Source organism: Alosa alosa, chromosome 7 (assembly GCF_017589495.1).
Source record: "Alosa alosa isolate M-15738 ecotype Scorff River chromosome 7, AALO_Geno_1.1, whole genome shotgun sequence".
NCBI lineage: Eukaryota > Metazoa > Chordata > Actinopteri > Clupeiformes > Clupeidae > Alosa > Alosa alosa.
In genome coordinates, this window is record NC_063195.1 from 8,496,156 (window position 1) to 8,511,278 (window position 15,123).

General features: G+C 42.3%; 1 pseudogene; it reads right to left on the reverse strand.

Annotated features, from left to right (window-relative positions):
* Window positions 1-5,767: 5,767 nt before the first annotated feature.
* LOC125297640 overlaps window positions 5,768-15,123 on the reverse strand; it is a 102,844-nt pseudogene continuing 93,488 nt past the window's right edge.

The window sequence follows — 15,123 nt, forward strand, 5'->3', positions numbered from 1 at the left end:
GTGCCATCTTTGCCCAAATAAGGAGATCCGGGTACCATCCTTGACCATATAAGCAGATCTGGATCTCCTTATTTGGGCAAAGATGGTAGCATTGTGTCCATTTTCTTCAGAGGTCTATTCTTCAGACCTCCTAAGGGGTTGTACTGTTCTGTGATAATAGTAGAATGTTGCATGCACAAAACAAAAAGAGGTGTTCATATTCAACGAACAGAATTGATGATCTATGGTGATCAATCGCCTCCTGACAATCCTACAAAGAGTGAAGAAAGAGTTTGTGAGGAAAAGAGAAGTCAGACAAACAAAGACCAACACCTACTGCATGAACTTCTCTTTAATCAGCATTGAACAGTAAAAAGCTCTAAAATCACACCAACTTCCTGTAGTTACTTTACTGTACTGTAGATCTATTTAGGAGGGGGGAGGGGTTAGATCATGATTCTTCCTGTAAGCCACCGACCAATCAGCACCTTGCCCATCTAATGACCTTGAATAACTTCTTAACCTTTAAAGGAGTATGTGACTGTAATGTTGGGAAATTAACGTTCTAAAGAATATCTGGGTTCATTGAATTCAACAGAATTTTAGGACCTTCAATTGTTGCGGAACGGAATCTTATGTTAGAATGTTCAAAAACCTACACGGCAGCTCTAGAGCGCGAGCTGCTAACTGGGTTTGTGTGTGCCGTTAAGCCGTTTGGAATGGCGTGTTCATTGCCTATAGGTCTTAAGAATTACACTTATAATACAGAAGTATTTCCTTAATGTTTACTGACATCGGTGGGGTGACAGTACACAGGATCATGGAAATCCTGAGAATGTTATAGAATTATAAATAGAAATGTCCATTTTACCAATTTGGAAAAAGTCATGAAATTAAGTATATTTTTGGAAATGTTTGAAAAGTTTTTTTATATAAATAGGGCCAAATGGAATTATTCATGTGTTTGTGCATGTTTCACTCTGTGAATATCTGCTGTGTGTTATGTGTCACTGTGTCATGGCCTATGTTCAAGTTTTACAAACTAAATGAGAAAAAGTTTGTTTACATTTAACTTCAATCGGTAGTCCCAACCTGTGGCAGTAGCTCGGGCAGATTTGTGTACTTGCTGACTGCACAAGGCTGCGGAACTTTCACTTGAAATGTCGAGGTGTAGTTTTGAGTTCTCAGTGGCGAGATGGGCGGGGCCTAACACGAGTGGAAGAGAAGACCTGTGTGTGCGCTGTTCCAACCACTGTGGGTCAGACGTGGCGTGGAATCCAGCGAGACTCAACCGTCGTCTCCTCTCCCAAAACAGCAAAGGTGCTTAGAAAGATAGTAGGGGGGCATGGGTCAAAGGTCAAAAAGGGGGTCAAGGGTCAAAAGGCACTTTTGTTTAGGGCCGACTTTCGAAATGGGGGAATTGCACAAGCGACACCACAAACAAATACAAGGAGGGGTAGTTATTAACAAAGGGGTTTGTGTGTGTGTCTGTGTGTTGCTGTAGCTGTGCCTGAAATGACTCCAAGTCTGGCCTGAGCCTGATCCTAGAGTAAGAATCAACCAACAGCCAGGGATGTCCCTAGACCCCTTTTACTGTAAATGGGTCAATGACGTGACGCTCATTTTTGGGGGGAAATATGGGTTAGATACATTTAAAATTGTTAAAAATTGAAAATAATTTGATAAATTATTTTCAAACATAATTTTCATCAAATCCTAATCTTAAAGTTTTGGATTTATTTAATTTTGAGAGAGAATTAACTGAATTTGGGTAAAAATGTCAATGTCAATACGGTGTAACCACAAAAACATGAACCAAATAATTACACTTGCTGAAAAAAATGTGAAATTCTCTCCAAAATCTCTTCTAAAATAATCTGGCATGATCTTGCACAAGAACTTTTATATATTTAATACAAGTAATTAAACCCCATTGTTCTGAATATTTTAATTAATATGGGGAATCATGTCTGTCACATCAACCACTTGAAATGTCAAGTGGTGTAACCAACATTTAAGGAGCCATTTTGTAAAAGGATCATTCAGGAAATTCTGTCACAGAGAAGCATCCTTGAAGATCCCTGCTATGAGTCAAGGTTAGTAACTATCTTAAAAAGTAGCATAACAGTGTTTTATGCCATGGTCAGGCAAGCTTAGGTTACATGTCAAATGGTATGACCTGAAAATATTGATAAATCATAATTATCATAAAATATTGAATTTAATGTAAAAACTGTGTTTGAATATTCACATAAAGGTCAAGTGTGTACATAATTGTCCATATAATGCCTGCAACTGTTGCTTTTAAATAGAAATGTCAAATGGTGTAACCGGTTACACCATTTGACTCCTTTCTGTTTGAGACCAGTTTGATCAGATTCAGGGCCAAGTGTATGTAATTTTAGGTGCCAATTATATTAGTTTTATAAGTTAAATAGTGACTAACTGTTTAGCATGAACAGTAGCTTTAAAATGGTTTCAGTAGATTGTAATTTAAGCGATTTTTGACATTTCATGTATACATGTACATACATGTATATTTTAAATTTAAACTTCTCATAATTAATTTTAATATTTTTATGATGTATGTAAATAGTATGTATAAATTATAAATACATAATATAAATACATGTATTATAAATAAAGTATACTTGTCCCCCAATAGATTCCACTAACAAGCAAGGACAACGTGTCTCGCCACAGAGCGCATGTGAACGCAGATCCTGCTGTTGGTTGGTTGTTAGGAAATGATCATACGCACTCTTTAACGGTTATTGTCTCTTACACACACACTTTGGGCCCTATTGTAGCGATCTAAAATGCATGGTCACTAGCAGATAGCGTTAATACATTCAGGGGTTTGTCCAGTCCACATTCAGGGTGGTTTTGTTATCAAACGGTTCTTATGTTTCTTAAGGCGGCTCTTATGTTTCTTAATCAGTCATGGGTGTGGTTTAGGCCTGACATCCTTTAAACCAATGAGAATGAAATCTGTAATTCCCTTTAACAGCAAGCAGCGCAACTTCAAACAGCACATCGGTGTTTTGATCGTCAGCGGGACATTTAAAGGAATCTGCTTGCACGCAAGACCGTATGGAACAGGTATCCCACTAAACTATGCTTTACTAAAACCTAGCAGAGTATAGGCTACACACATCTGCACTCGTCTATTATTTGAACTCATAGGTAAAGTGAAACTAACTTCACCGTGGTCATAATCAACAACAAAACAGTTATACACAAGTTGATTACTTTCACTATTGATTGACAATGGGTTACCAGCGAAAATATACTGTAGCCTGAAAAAAGCAACACTTACCCCAATAATGTTCGAATAAATAAAAAAACTGCTTGCTTACATCTCGTTACAGTGTGTCTTCAGCTGTGCTTCATATGCGCCTATACACCAGTTTTCTTGGTAATGCTTTTTAGATGGTGTAAGATGGCAATTTTTAGATCATGTGCCAGACCACACCTTATGTGGATAATTGGCACACCTCTAGGCGCATTGTTTAATAAAAGTGAAGTGTAAGATAGGAAAAAGGTTTTGCGTCGGGATAATAATACGCTTTTGCCGGGTTTTGCGAAAATAGGGCCCTTTATCTCACTCTCTTTGAAAACAATGGATATAGACTGAATTCGTACGAGAACTGAACTAATGTTAAATGGAGCACAAGTTAATCCTGTTTCTTCATTGATGTTATGAAATTATTTTGGATATGGAGTATGATGAATGATATATTCAAATATCCAATTCAGTTTACTTTGATGCCTATTTTCTGTGCTCATGGGCACTTCAGCCATTCCTACTGGTCAGGGATCAAACTGGCAACCCTTTGGTTACAAGCCCAAAGCCCACGACTGCCCCTGGGCATGTACCCAGTATTGAACTGATGTGCCCCAGTAAATAAGTTAAGGTTTTTAACTGGCACCTGCTGCCCCTTTGACAGCAGTTTATTTATGACTGTACCTGTATAGTTGTGGGTCTAGTGACACTACCAACAGCCATCTTACAGGAAGTGATGGACATTGTACACACTTACACAAACAAAGACCCATTCAAACACCACGACATACAGTTTCTGTTTACCTTGTGTTTATGTTTATCTTTTTTTTAATATAAAACAGCTTTTGTTTTAAGGCTCTCTAGTTGGGGAGCAGTCTATGACCGCTAATTATTTACATTACATTACATTTAGCAGACACTTTTTGACCAAAGTGACTTACATATGTCAGCTATATTACAAGGGATCACATTGTCCCCAGAGCAACTTGGGGTTAAGTGCCTTGCTCAAGGGCACAACGGTGGAAGCCGGGAATTGAACCGACAACTTTCAGGCTACTGCACGCTAGCCCAGATCCTTAACCACTACACTACCACCACCCATTTAGGTATTTAGTGCTCTCTAGTTGGGGTGCAGTCTATGACCACTAATTATTTAGTGCTCTCTAGTTGGGGTGCAGTCTATGACCGCTAATTGCTTAGTGCAGGCTACGGGCCAGATTCACGGTTAATGTTGTGAAGGCAGATGCAGTCGATACTCACACTGCGTGTGAAAGTGTGTGCATGTCTGTGTGTCTTGGTCTGCTAATTATGTACATGGACCTGACGTCCAAAAGGGTGGTGATGTCCTAATGCACGAGCGTTCCACCAAAGCTGTAGTGAACACTTGAAGTGAATGACACCTTTTAAAGCAACACAATGTATTCATATCACCTTAATAACAGCTTCAACTTTACTTTGCTGCTACACTGACTTACAATATGGTGGATTGAGTCTCTGATTCTGCCAAGCCTGCACTGCATTATACATTGGTGTTGTAGGTATGCAGGGACGCATGACCCTTTGTGTCAGTTTTAAACAATTTGGGTGTTCCCTCAGAGATAAAGGGCATCCAAGTAGGATAAGCGTTGGCGAAAGGCGTAATTCATATATTGTCACTTTAATGCTCGATCAAGCGACCCATTCTCTTCTATGTGTTTATTCCTGTATGATAATCATATTAACAACCTAATAAACTCTGGCCATGGTGCCAACAAATGTCTGCTAGACTGTCTATCTTGAGCTGGATATGGCTCGAGGACACGGCATCAGTTTCAGAATGGGAGAGGTGTGAATTGAGAGTATTAAAAGAAAAGCAAATAAATATGACCAAGTGTGTGGGGGAAATGGAGAAGCAAAGGATTCACTCTTTCACAGTAACATTTATTGATGGGGGAGGTTGAAACTGAACTCAATCAAGCAGGTTAGCCACTAAATCCCAATCCAGCTCCGCTTAGCCGCTAAAGGCGCAGGGAGCAGAGAGCACTCTGGGCCACATCCAGTCCAGTTCTAGCTGGTGCGGTGCCGACCCAGAATCCTCTGCTCCCCGAAGGGTGGGGTCCCGTACCCCACCCCAGTGTCATATTCCATCACAAGCAGTGTGTGCCCCCCCCCCCCCCTTCCCGTGTAAATTCCCCTCAACCCCACCCACTGCCCCCCACCCCCCCCTTGGATATGTGGAAAACCCAGGCTTCAGAGAGTAAAAGATCTATAGACTTGCAGTCTGTGTATTGGTTTCATCCTCTGGCTAAACTGCACGGTTCTAATCAGTCCAACAACTCTTCAGCCAGGCAGATGAGCTTCTGTAGTGCAACATGTTTTTTTTTACTTTTAAATTGGAACATTGTTTGTGTACAACACAGACAGTCTAGCGTCCATCTATGACATCACAGAGAGAACTATTTTTACTTTCTGATCCTGTTTTCCACCCAACCCCCCCACCCCCCACCCCAACACACACACCCACCCACCACGTTGCTGCATAGGTTCCTTAAGCCTTCACACATACACACACAGTCACACACACACACTTACAAAATTCAGCTAGTACAAACTCTACATGCCTTTAAAAGGGGACAACTGCAAATGCCAATGACACAGACTCCAAACAAGTGGAAAAAAGTAAACAAATATAAACAAATACTTTTTTGTTTGTTTTGTTTTGATTTTCTCCTCAAACGTAAAAACTGGAATCAAACCAGTCACCCCTTTCAGTTTAGAGTCCTGGAGCTGAAGGACTTTGCAGGATTTAAAAAAAAAATAATAAACAAAAACAAAAAGGAAATTATAAGATTACAATTCTCAGATTAAAAAAAAAAAAAAAATGGTTCTTAGGCTCCCTCACATTGACGCTCAATCTGCTTTCAGCAGGAGGACCAACTCTGGGGTGGGTTGGTAGAACCAGATCAGTTCTGAGGGGTATACTACGAAGCAAGGTTATTGGCTGACCCAAGTAACTTTTGGGAGTTCCCGCTGATCTCAAAACAATGTCTCTTAAAAAAAAAAAAAAAGCAATTATATGCAGAGAAGCATTATTTTTGGAGATATGCAGTTACTCACAAAGTTAACTGTATAAAGCCAGTAACCTTGGTTACAGCTCCGTAGTACACCCCCCAGACCCGGGCCACATTGGAGTCATATTAGGGCCAGATCAGCAATAGATCCAGATTACTATTATGGCAATATGAGGGCCAGATCATGTTCAGATCAGCTACAGATCCGTGCAGGATCATAACCCGGTTCTGTTCCCCAGAGTCCGTCCCCATGTGAGTGCCTGGCGGGATTCCATGCGGTTCCACACCCCACCATTTGTTCTTCCTCGTCGTTAACACTTGATTTTTTTTTTTTTTACAAAAACTACAGAGAGAGAGAGAGACTCAATACAAAGTCAAGACCTTCACATACCCCTCCTCTGTCCTCTACATCTAATCACGATCTGACACAGGTTCCATAGGGTTGAGTGTCACAATCTGACCTCCAGACAGGTTCCATAAGGTTGAGTGTCACTATCTGTTGACTGGGCCATTCATCTAACACTGACTGTGAGAGGTCACTACCTGATGGTGTGTGTGTGTGTGTGAATGTGTGTCTGTGTGTTGTCATATGTATCAATGCCAAACCAGAGCTGCATCTATCCCATAATGAGCTGTTTACCTAGGATCACCACACCAGAGCATTTACACATCCATCTGCATAGATGATTACCTCTCCATCCACCATTCTCTCTCTCTCTCTCTCTTTTCTTTCTCTCCCTCCATAAGATGTCTGGCTTTGTCAGTTCAAGCGAAGATAGTGGAAGAGATTGCACATGATTTTGATAGTGTTACAGTTCTTTAGTGTTGACTCTGACTAGACTAACGATGATTTTGGTACACACAGTGATGATTTGTTCGAAGCTAAAGGCCAGGGAAGGTGAATAGAAAGTCAACAGAGTTATAACCCGCGTTGAATTATGAAAAATTCACGGTCCAAATTCAAAAATTTGGATTTACGCAGGTAAATCAAACCTGCTTAGTAAACAATGCCAACAGGCAGCCAAAGAGTGACTAGTGAGTAACAAAGGAGTGTCATCATGACTGACCAATCCAAAAGGGTCATGGGAGCTTAACTAATCAGATGGCAGTGGAATCTGGGCTTAACCAATGGGGTGCATAACTCTGGCTGGTGGGTGGGCCTACAACCCTGGTGAGCTGGTTTTGTTTCTACAGAGAACCCTATTACTGTGAACTGCAATTTGGTGGGAAACTTGGGCACAGAGGAGTCCTATCGCCTAACTGCATGGCTACAATATGACAACAGATATATAAAACACAACAACAATAATAGTAACAATAATAATAAAAAGAGAGAAGGGCCGTTTTTGTCAGCTTTTGTCATTTTTTTTTTTCAAGGAGGAAATTTTTTTTTTACACTATTTTCTTTTTTTTTTAGAAGGCCATTCTTAGCCTTCTTCTTCTTCTTGCTTCCTGCTTGATGGGTGGTGGTCACATGACTTGGTCACATGACCGTCGCCCACCAGTAGTGTTCTGTTCTCGCTCCTGCTGTGTGTGTCCATGGAGCCATTTCCCTCTGATGGCAGAGATGATGATGATGATGATGATGATGATGATGACGACGATGAAGACGTTGCTGATGGCGATGCTGATCATGATGGTGGTGGTGGCGATGGTGATCCTGATCCCGATGTTGGAGATTTTGATATTCGAAGTGGCGAAACGGGCGGAGAAGGAAGTGATGGTGATGATGATGATGATGACGTTCCGGGGATGTAGCCGGGAGTTCTGCTGTGGGTTGGTGGGTGAGGTCCCAGACTAGGTTCTGGTTTCTCGGCGTTCTGTGTTGGGATCGTTTCTACGGAGACTGTATCGGTTCTGTACTGTAGAGCACTGTACTGTTGACTGGTTCTGGGGGCTAAGAGGGAGGAGAAGGTTGCTGTCGAGTGATCCAGTGACCAGGAGCTGTCAGAGGAACCAGGACTGGAGAGAGAGAGAGAAAGAGAGAGCCAGAGAAAGAGAAGATTATAATTATAGTTCCTTAATTACTTTATTACTTATTATTCATTAAACATCAGTTATTTAACGATAACGTTGACTTCCAGTAGACAGCTGTATGTCTGTCTGTACTCTGTATCTTCAGCATAGAGGGGGGGTGAGATAGACATCATCATCATCATTAAAGGCCCAGCGTCCCCTTCTCTCTCTCTCTCTCTCTCTCTCTCTCTCTCACACTGCCCTGGGTGACCACTAAGGGGCAGTGTTGAGCTGTGGAGAGTGAGAGAACCACTCTAGTGATGTGGGCCTTTTCCATACCAGCCTTTATCCCCTCTCCCTACCCACATCCACTCCGTGTGTGTGTGTGTGTGTGTGTGTGTGTGTCTGTCTGTGTGTGTGTATGTGTCTGTCTGTGTGTGTTTGTGTCTGTGTGTGTCTCTGTCTGTCTGTGTGTGTGTGTGTGTGTCTTTCTGTCTGTGAGTGTGTGTGTGTGTGCATCCACTCCATTTGCACGTTCAGATGGAGAGTCAGAGAGGCCCCTCCTCTGCTGCCAGTGTTACTACAAAACAGAGCTGACTCTGTAGCAAACTTGTAAAGTTGTGGGTGTAATTCCACCGCTGTGCCCTTGAGCAAGTGCCCTTGAATTTCCCCTGGGGATCAATAAAGTATCTATCTATCTATCTATCTATCTATCTATCTATCTATCTATCTAAGGCACTTAACTTAACCACTTAACCCCAAGTTGCTACGGGGACAGCGGCCTAATATGATTGACATATGTAAGCCGCATAGGATAAAATGAAAAAAAAAGAAAAATCTTAATGAAAAAAAAAGAAAAATAAAATGTAAATAAATGTGTGTGTATGTGTTTGTGTTTGTGTGCGTGTGCGTGTGCCTGCGTGCGTGCGTGTGTGTGTGTAACAGATTGGGAGTTGAGAGGGCTTAGTGTGGAAAAGGCCGACTTGACCCTGATCCGGGGCTGATGACTGGTCCACCAAGCCAATCCGTATATTCCTTATTAAAGCGAATTTGCTGCATATGCGCATCAGAGAAAGGAATCGGCCATTGAGTGTGTGTGTGTGCGTGTTTGTGTGTGTGTGTGTTTGTGTGTGAGAGAGAGAGAGAGAGAGGTAGGTGTGTGTGTGTGTGTGAGAAAGAAAGAGAGAGAGAGGTAGGTGTGTGTGCGTGTGTGTGTGCGTATATGAAAATATGTTTTGTGTTTGTAGATTGCTGCCAGCCAGTGCGTCAGCATGAAAAGATCAGTGTTCAGCCTCCAGTTTAGATTGGGACGGGAACCTCTGGCAACACTCAGCTCTCTACCCCCTCCTCTCCCCTTCCCTCTCTGTCCTTCTCTTGCTCTCTCTCTCTTTCTCTCTCTCTCTCTTTCTCTCTCCCTCTCATTCTTTCATTCACCTCCCTTCTCTTCCCGTTCACCAGCCCCCTCTCTCTCTCTCTCCCTCTCATTCTTTCATTCACCTCCCTTCTCTTCCCGTTCACCAGCCCCCCCCCCTCTCTCTCTCTCTCTCCCTCCCTCTCTCTCTCTTTCTGTCTTTCCCCCATTGTTCCTCTCTCTTTCTCCCCCCCTCTCTCTCCCTCTCTCTCTGTCTATCTGGTTCTTGGCAGTGGTGTGTCCGCTCCTCTGGCGTCCCCCTTGTGTTCTACTGCTATTATTACATCATGTCTGGTTGCCGAGAGCAACCAGACAGCTGGGACGTGACTGAGGACCCTTGGCCCAGGCACCTCGCTTCCTCAACCACACTACAGACCTCTCTTTCTCTTCCTCCCTTTCACTCTATCTCACTCTTTGTCTCTCTTTCAATCTATCTCTATCCATCCCTCTCTCGTTCACTCTCTCCAACTCTCACTTTAGCACCCTTGGATCTACAGTTCCAACACTCTTCCAACCCTCCCCCCACTCACGGTCTCCCCCTGAAAGAGTTGGGAATCAGAGTCAGAATATTCACCAGATTCTGGAGTCCCATCATGGTTCTTCTCTATTGTCTTATGTATTCTATCCTCATGACCCCTTGGGGTCTCTTTGTGTGCCCCATCTCTGCATTGAGGGACGATTACTGTCCAGTAGAGGGCGTTGGTTGACTATTATGTTAACTCTTATGTCCAGCAGATTCAATGATTAATTATTAATTCAAATATTATTAGAGGTGCTCTAAGCAATGTTGGGTAACGTCACTTCTGTTGACGTTCAAGCAAAACAGAGCTAGCTTGCCCATCCCTCGCCCTCCCTCCTGGGCAACTGAACCTCTCCTAAACGCGCATCGCTTGACATCGCTTAGATCACCTTTAATTATTATCAAGCAATAGAAAGCCTGCAGGTTAAATGATTAATTATTCATTCAAATATTAATGATTAATTATGCATTATTATCAAGAATTGGAAAGCCTATATGAATATGGTCATTCAAATATCTTAACTGCTCGCTCATTAGCTCTATTGAAAGCTGGGGTAAGTAGTGCAGGTTTCCACTCTAAGTCAAATGTCAAATTCCATAACTTTTCTCTGACCAAATTCCATAACTTTTCCCTGAGAAAAAAAAAAAAGACTTTCCATGACCTGCTATGAGTGGTACATTGTACCGACCAAAGATTTGAATAAATGGGCATTGAATAAACAAAGTTGGGTTAACCACAACTACTCAAGCAAGCAGTAAAGCAGATATTGATTCTGTGTGGAAATGTATTTGTATTCATGTATTTTGGCAAGTAAATTTTAAACTGCTACAACAAAATTCCCCAATATTCTATAACTTTGCACCAAAAATTATACAATTCCATGAGCGTGGGACCCTGGTAGTAATTGTGTGTAGAAATGTGAAGCTGACATCAGAATTGTTTCATTGTAAATAGAATTCTGTAGGTGTATAGGGTTGTGTACTTGTGAGCAAAGTTGAATCTGAAGAGTTGGGTAGAGTTGCGTAGATATGTAAAGTTGTGTAGAATTTGTATAGTTTGTGTAGATTGAGTGGAATCGTGTACAGTTGTGTAGAGTTTGTGCAGAGTTGTCTGGAGTTTTGTAAAGTTTGTGTAGAGGTTTGTGGAATTGTGTAAAGTTTGTGTAGAGTTTGTGTAGAGTTTGTGGAATTGTGTAAAGTTTGTGTAGAGGTTTGTGGAATTGTGTAAAGTTTGTGTAGAGTTTGTGTAGAGTTTGTGTAGAGTTTGTGCAGAGTTGTCTGGAGTTTTGTAAAGTTTGTGTAGAGTTTGTGCAGAGTTGTCTGGAGTTTTGTAAAGTTTGTGTAGAGTTTGTGTAGAGTTTGTGCAGAGTTGTCTGGAGTTTTGTAAAGTTTGTGTAGAGGTTTGTGGAATTGTGTAAAGTTTGTGTAGAGGTTTGTGGAATTGTGTAAAGTTTGTGTAGAGGTTTGTGGAAATATGTAAGAGTTATTGTTTTAATTTGTATAGTTTGTGTAGATTTGAGTGGAATCGTGTACAGTTGTGTAGAGTTTGTGCAGAGTTGTCTGGAGTTTTGTAAAGTTTGTGTAGAGGTTTGTGGAATTGTGTAAAGTTTGTGTAGAGTTTGTGTAGAGTTGAGTGTCCTCACCTGTGTTTGTTGTGAGATGCTCAGAAGGTTGTCCCGTGCTCCGATGCCGACAATCCGGCTGGGAGCTGAGGACCCTGACGGGGAGTATGCTACACATACACACACACACACAGAGACACACACACAAACACAGGCGCACACACACACACACACACACACACACACACACACACATACACACACACAGAGAGACACACACACACACACAGAGACACACAGAGACACACACACACACACACACACATACACACACATTCACAGGTATTTAAACACACACTGTATGTGAATACACCCATACATTCACTCATTCTTTTAGCTCTAGCTGCTGGGAAGCCTAATGTTGAATGATCAAACCAAATCTCACTGTATATCATTGTCCTTTTTCATTCACATTTATCATTATATCACTGCAAAAAATGAAATCTAACCAAGTGTTAATAATCTTCTATTAAGATCAAAGAATCTATTTGCTATTGTTTTTAGTATAAAAAGACTTACCTAGTGCTCTCCCGTAAGATCATTTTGACTTAATTTAAGAAGACCTTGACTTATTTTAAGGAGTCTTATCGAGACAAATTTGCTTGTTTTTAAGACAAATTTGCTTAACGCACTGGCAGACAAATTTGCTTGTTTTCAGGATGAGATGTCATAAAATAAGTCAAACTTTTCTTAAATTAAGTCAAATGATTTCATGAGAACGCGCTAGGTAAGTCTCTTTAGTTATATTACAGGAATTATATTAATCCATATTATAAAGTGTGGTTAATAAGTTGAAGCATGTAATCTCTGATAGCCTGGGGCCATGTCTAGTTCATGCACAAGGTTTTTGCAGAAAGATAACACAGCACATTTTCATAATGAGTATATGCAATGAGTCATTACTCCAGTGTCTCTTAACTGGTGGGTAGGGACCTAAAAGTGGGTATGGTGCGAAACCGTTCTGGGTGGGTTGTGGGGCGTGTGTTTTTTTTTTTTTTTTTTAAAGAATGGCCCATTTAAAATGCTTCCCTACCCTATCAGATCTAATGTCAGACCTTTACTTTGATAGAATTTATTCGTATGCCAGTCGTTGCCATGGATATAGACAATGTTTATGTGACAGGCCATGTTAGACTTAATTTTAGCGGTAAATATGGCAAAACGACCCTGAATGTTCAATGTTTATGTGACAGGTCATGTTAGACATCATTTTAGCATGACAAAATATGGCAAAACGACCCTGAATACCTGAAGAAGGCATTTACTTGTGTAGAGGACCAAAAGGAGCAGGAGCCACAGTGTGTGATGTGCAGTGAAATGCTGGCGCATGAGAGCATGAAACCATCAAAACTAAAACACCACATGGAAACAAAGCACCCTACTATCAAAGACAAACCTGTCGAGTACTTTGAAAGGCGACACAGGAGGACTTGACTTGGACTTGAAATGAGCCTAACATCAGTATGTTCCACACAAGTAGGCCACAGGCACTTTGCACGTCTTACCCACATACGTAGATTACCTCACTTTATCAGTTGGCTTGAACGCTAAAATATGGGCCGCGCCACGACGTATTGACCATGGGAAATTGAGGGTCCCAAGGCCAGTCCAGTTAAGAAACACTGCATTACTCTAATATTAAATATAAACACTATGTAAATATATCAAGAGATGTGGTGATGATTCAGTTTCACTATTCAGTTTGGGTAGCTGGGAGGGACAAAATTAGGATGACCTTTTATGAGTTTTATATTGTGACTAGTAACATAATAATAACACAAGCCTCAAGGACGTGTGTGTGTGTGCATGGGTCTGTATGTCTCTCGCTGTGAGGTGTGTGTGTATGTGTGTGTGCATGTGTCTGTACGTCTCTCTCGCTGTGAGGTGTGTGTGTGTGTGTGTCTGTATGTCTCTCTCGCTGTGAAATGTGTGTGTGTGTGTGTGTGTGTGTGTCTGTATGTCTCTCGCTGTGAGGTGTGTGTGTGTGTGTCTGTAGGTCTCTTTCGCTGTGAGGTGTGTGTATGTGTCTGTAGGTCTCTTTCGCTGTGAGGTGTGTGTGTGTGTGTGTGTGTGTCTGTGTGTGTGTCTGTAGGTCTCTTTCGCTGTGAGGTGTGTGTGATGTGTCTGTAGGTCTCTTTCACTGTGAGGTGTGTGTGTGTGCACGCATGTGTCTGTAGGTCTCTCTCGCTGTGAGGTGTGTGTGTGTGTGTGTCTGTATGTCTCTCTCGCTGTGAGGTGTGTGTGTGTGTGTGTGTGTGTGTGTGTGTCTGTAGGTCTCTTTCGCTGTGAGGTGTACATGTGTGTCTGTGTCTCTCTCGCTGTGAGGTGTGTGTGTGTGTGTGTGTGTGTGTGTGTGTGTGTGTGTGCATGTGTCTGTAGGTCTCGCTTCGTGTGTGTGAGAGTGAGAGTGAATGAGTGATAGAGAGGTAAAAGTGAGTGACAGTGACAAAGGTGAGGTAACCAAGGCAGGAAATTACATCACTGACAGACACAAAAGACTGGACCCAGACAGCAGCCAATCCCTGAAACAGACCCAGCCCTGATCAGGACAGGAAGTGACATCAGACTGGACCCAGAGATCTGATTCTGAGATGGATCAGGGCATGAATCAGCAGCATGAAAGAAGAATGAAATAAGAATCCATCCATCCATCCATCTTTCCTTCCATCCATCCATCCATCCATCTGTCCATCTCTCCATCCAACTATCCACTCATCCATCTATCCATACTCTCATCCTCTATATCATACAGCCCATCCATACATTTATCCATCCATCCATCCATCCATTCATCCATCCATCTCTCCCTCTATACCATGCCATACCAGCCCATCCGAGCATGTGTGAGAGACTTACAGGGGGTGAGTGGTACGCTGGCGTCGCCCTGGTGGGTGGCGGAAGAGCCCACCTTAGAGTCGGGCAGGGGGAGGGGCACGGGGCGTGCCAACGAGGGGGGTGGTGGGGGGAGCAGGTAGGAGCCTGGAGGCTTAGACTGACCACTGCTGTTGGACTGCACACACACATGGGAACGCACACACACATGGGAATGCACACACACACGGGAACGCGCACACACACACACACACACACACACACACACACATGGGAATGCAAACACACACATGGGAACGCACACACACACAGGAACGCACACACACACACATGGGAACGCACACACACACACATATGGGCACACCCACAAACAAACACACACACACAAACACACACAGAGGAAGATTGTAAGAAAGAGAAATGTGATGAGTCAGTCAGGCAAACACACAGATATGCAGATAGACATG